Below are 4828 nucleotides of genomic sequence, written 5' to 3' on the forward strand. Positions count from 1 at the left end.
TTTGATCAGAGGAGATTCAGGAAAGAAATCGTTGTGCCGACCACTCCGAACAGCACTCCGAAGGCGATGAGGAAGCAATCGGCGACAATTTCCAGGATGGGAACCCGCTGCTCACTTTCCTGAATGACTTTGAGATGCACAGCTGCAGGGATAATGAACCCGAGCAAAGTAGAGATGCTGCTCCCAGCCAGCGAAAGGAAATCCGTGAATTTCTTCACCGTCGTGGCCAACAAGCAGATCAATCCCACCACCAGCGCTCTCAACACCAGCGAATGCTTCCTGTTGGAGAATCGCCTCTCCACTACCTCGCACATCGGATTCAACATCAACGGGAACGCGAAGAAGAGCCCCACGCATAGAGCCAACTTGGCCTCCACGCCTTCCTCCAAATTCAGCGTGATGATCTGCTGCGTGTCGTCTCCGAAAGCCCCGTACCCTAACCCTGCGAACACTACGTACAAGACCCCGTTCTCAGTACAAGACCCCGCTGAGAACGAAGGACAATCCCAGCACTGCTCCAAGCTTGGCCGGCTTCTGCATCGCCGCTTCGATCGGAATCATCATGCCGGCTGATTGAAATGCGTAGATCCCCACTCCGAACGCTGAAGGTACTTGAATCCACTCCCCGATCGCTCTCAGTGCTTGAAAACCTGCCGTTCTGATAGCCACAACATCCGATGCCATCAACGATACCAGAGCGCAGAAGTTCAATGAGTCTGCCACGGCGCTCATAGGAGCTAAATAGGTGATGGAAGGAATGGCAGCCAGAGCTACCTCGAAGGGGAAGATCAGCCATGCGTAAATAGAGCTCGATGTCCAGCTCAAGCCTAGTGCAAGACTTTCGAGTTGACTTTGAATGTGAGGCGCGATGGCAGCAGGCAGGCCACTCGCTTCGATTGCAACCACATCGCCAGTTCCTTGAATCGTCGAGACTATGGATGCTAGATTCTGGCTGATGAAAGTAAAATAGGAGATACCGCAGGCTATCGTGCTCAAGAGCAGCAGGACATCGACGGTCATTCTTCCAGCCCTGCCGAAGGTGTAAAAGAGGAGATCTCCGTAGCTTGCGATGGTGAGGTCGGTACGAGTGCTTTGAAGCCTACGTTTGGCCCAGACGATGAGCATCATGCCGTAGTATGCGACGAGGCCGCTGAAAGCGAGGATAAGGATACCAAGGAGCCATCCAACGCACTTGAGAGTGTAGGGGAGGCCGAGGACGCCAGTTTCGACGATGCAGAGGATGAGGTTGGCAAAGGTCTTGGAAGCAGAAGAGAGGGGAAGGCTGGAGCTTGCAGGATCGAGAAGAGGGGATGAGGATTGGGAGGCCATGGATGGAAGCTTGTTGCTTGCGATTTGACTTGTTTCTGTGCCTCTCGTCGTGGAGATCAAGAGCGTCTCATCGTAGCATTCTTGGCTAATTCGATCTTGCACTAGAAAAGCCATAACTGAACACCTCTGCGCGTCGATTAACGCTTGGTGCCGGTCGGAGCACGATCTCAACAAACGTTTGCAAGCGATCTGTGTCCTCACGATTCCAAGCTTCAAACTTTGCTCCTGTCTAATCAAGAGCTTCAAATCAAACCTCCCTCTTGGAACAAGGTGAATGTAATTCATCAGGCCTGCCCTAAATTTTGTGGAAGTGGGATTGGTTTTAAATCTGTTGTGTCTCCACATACAGAATTGAGTGATCTGACCAATATGCCTAGTTAGTTCCAGTATTGATTGTCTAGTTAGTTCCACTGATTGTCTAGGTAGTTCCACTATTGATTGCATGCATTCATCTAATGTTTGTTTTGCCTTAGTTTTTTTGTTGTAGTCAATGTTAAGATCATCGACAATGTATGTGATTGTTTGGTTAGGGATTTGTTGCAATACATGATCGATTGTTTTCAGTAAAGATTTGATGTTTGTTTGTGGTGGTTTGTAAGTATTTGCGATTGCAATTTTGTTTTTCCGTGCAATTATGAAAATTGTCAATAGGCATTGACATCCATCATTGAAGAATTCGTTTGTGTATTGAACAGATATGTTTTGCTTGAAGTATGTTGAAATTCCTACTCATGTGAAGGATGTGAGGTCTTGAATTTGTATGTCGTCAGCTTTTTGAAGGTGTGTTTCTTGCAGGCAAATGATAGTTGCAGACATTAAATTTTTTGAATTTATTAAATCTTGAGCATGCGAATGTGCCGATCTTGTGTTCAATGACTGTATGTTGATGGTGTCATTGTCTTTATTTTGAAATTGTGTATGCAGGAATTTCCACCGGGCTTCTATTTGCAGCTTGTTTATCTCATTCAGGATAGTAATATCGACTTTTCCTCCAGTTTTGATAATAGAAATAGATTCTGAGGGTCACGCACAGGCGAGAGCACTGTATAAGTGAGACCATGATTTTTTATCTTTGTTGGATCAAATGCGAGTGATTCCATTGTTAGGCCTTGTGCACGATGTATAGTTCTAGCTGCAGCTGGTTGAATAGGAAATTGTTTTCGGCAAACGAAGTTCAGGTGGTTTCTGCCAATTTGGAATTCTCTATTAATTTGTAGTATTGGTGTCCATTGGGTATTGATTCCTTTTTCATATAAGTTCCTGTTTTGCATTCTTGCTTTTATTCCTATGTTCTTGTTTTGGAACTCCACCCACACGACAAATGGTTCCTCTTGGATATTAGAATTCTTGAAGATGCCGTCTGCTCCATTCATGATTCCGTCAGCAACATCTAGGTTCCCAGCACATATTTCTACTATCATGCCTTCTTTTAGTTTCAGTTCAGTGTGCAATCCTGCCGTGGATTTGGGGTCCTAAGGAATTGCTAATTTTTTGTTGCATGTGTTATGTCATATGTCTACTGCTTTGAAAATGTGAGGTTGTGTTTGTAGCATTTGAAAGACCAGATTGTTGTGTGTATCCTTCATTGCGTTTGTGTAAAGTAGGTGTGGTGTTTCTATTTTGTTGTGTGGTTCCCTTAAGAAATTGTTGTTTAGTAATTTAAGGTCTTTTGACGTTTGAATCCCAATTCGAATTCTATTGAGTATTTGGAGGAAGTGTTTATTTTCTTGTCGCATTGGTTGCTGCAATTCGTAGTATTTAATGTAATCTTTCCAGCAATTCGCTATTAGTGCAAATGACGACGTGTGCTGCCTAAATATCCATGAATCTTTTGTGGGGCTTGCTTGGCAGAGGTCGCCACATAAGAGCACATCCATGCCTCCGAATGGTTCTAAGTGGTTGTGTTTTATTTCTCATTCGCATGTCTGCTGCAATAAAAGTATTCAATCCAATGAGTGAAACTTCATCGAGAACTATTAATTCGACATCTTTGTATTGTAGAGATAGCTCTTGTAGTTTCTCCCCTGAGAGATTTGTGTAGCTGGAGGTTAGTAGGGGAAGATGAAGTGCAGCGTGGATTGTTCTTCCACCTATTTGATATGCTGCTCTTCTTGTGTATGCAAGTAGGAGTACTCTTGGTGTTTCTATATTGCTTGTTTGTTTGTGGAAGTAATTGCGAAGCAAAGCCTGTACAATTAGCATCAATGTGAATGTCTTGCCTGTTCCTGCAATAAGAACAGATGTATGTTTTCGTTGGGATTTACTCTTTTTTCAAGCATAATGTCGTCGACAATCATTCTCTGTTCTTGGTTGAGTTGTCTAAAATTTGCGTAGTAAGTGTTGTTTGAAAGAATGTCTATTTTAATTTGATTGTTTTTATTGTTTTGTCGTTGATTTGGGTTTGACGTGATATCAATGCCTATGTCATATTTGTGTACCGATGGTGTTTGAGAAATGTTTGATGATGTTGATGCTATTATTGACGCTGATTTTGATTCGTTCGTAGGGCATAATATGATTCTATTGAAGAGAAGGTAGTTGCTATAAATTAATTCTATGTTTTCGTTGTAGTAATCGTGCCAACTTGTGCAATTGTCCGTGAGTTTGTGTTCCTCGCTCAGGAATGGTAGATATAGCAGACATTATTCCCTATAATGGTTCTCTGGGTCCTTGTTTTTATTGTAGTTATTGAAGCGGATAATCCTTAATTTTTTCCTTTGTTTTTCTGTTTTTCCTCTCAATGTGTAGTTGCTGGCAAAAGTTGCAAGGCAAATGTCCTGCAATGCAAGCGACCATTTCATATACTTCATTATTATGTCATCAAAGAAAATGTTATTGTCCGTAGGTTCCATCCTCTCCAATTGTGCACATCTTTTTAAAAGCAGTGTCCCGCTCTTGAGCTGTGTTTGAGTTAATGTATACGAATTCTCTACTTGTGCTGTTTAGAGGTAAAGATAATGTTAGGTACACAGCTTGTTGCGAGCTAATGTGCTGTGTGTTCAAAATTGTGTTCCCAAATTTTCTTATACGTTCAGCTGCAGGTGCTTGCATCTCGAACTTTGCCTGAATGCCTATTGGACAGCATCGTTTGTTTCTTTGTCAATTTTGGTGATGTACAAAGTGCAATATGATGCAGCCCCATGAGGATTTAGAATGAATTGCATGTCTGTATTTGCTCCCCATAGATTTGACATCTGAGGGTTGAAGTTGCTAGTGTAAATGTCACACGATTTTCTTTGTAGCAAGATTGTGGGTTGTGAAAGATTGCTTCGAAGCGCGGTCACGCATTCCTTTTCCGTGACTCTTATTTTAAGAATAAAATTCTGATACAGATTGCTCCAAGAGTAACGTTGAAATTTGTTTGAATAGTCTCTTGCTGAAAGTATGGTCGTCGTTTCTTGGCAGAGGGGTTAAAATCATTGTCCTTCACATCGATGGTTTTGGGAAACCAAACCTGCAAGACTTGCTACATTTCGTGCATGTTTTTCTATGTCTATGT

The 4828-nt window shown here is 42.6% G+C and overlaps 1 pseudogene; it reads right to left on the bottom strand.

Annotated features, from left to right (window-relative positions):
- On the bottom strand, nt 1–1614 carry LOC147897309 (amino acid transporter AVT3A-like; annotated as a pseudogene).
- Between the last annotated feature and the right edge of the window lie 3214 nt (nt 1615–4828).

The sequence above is a fragment of the Dipteris shenzhenensis genome, chromosome 10 (genome assembly GCF_047967505.1).
Source record: "Dipteris shenzhenensis isolate YYH24624 ecotype China chromosome 10, Dip_SZ_1.0, whole genome shotgun sequence".
In the NCBI taxonomy this organism is placed as follows: domain Eukaryota; kingdom Viridiplantae; phylum Streptophyta; class Polypodiopsida; order Gleicheniales; family Dipteridaceae; genus Dipteris; species Dipteris shenzhenensis.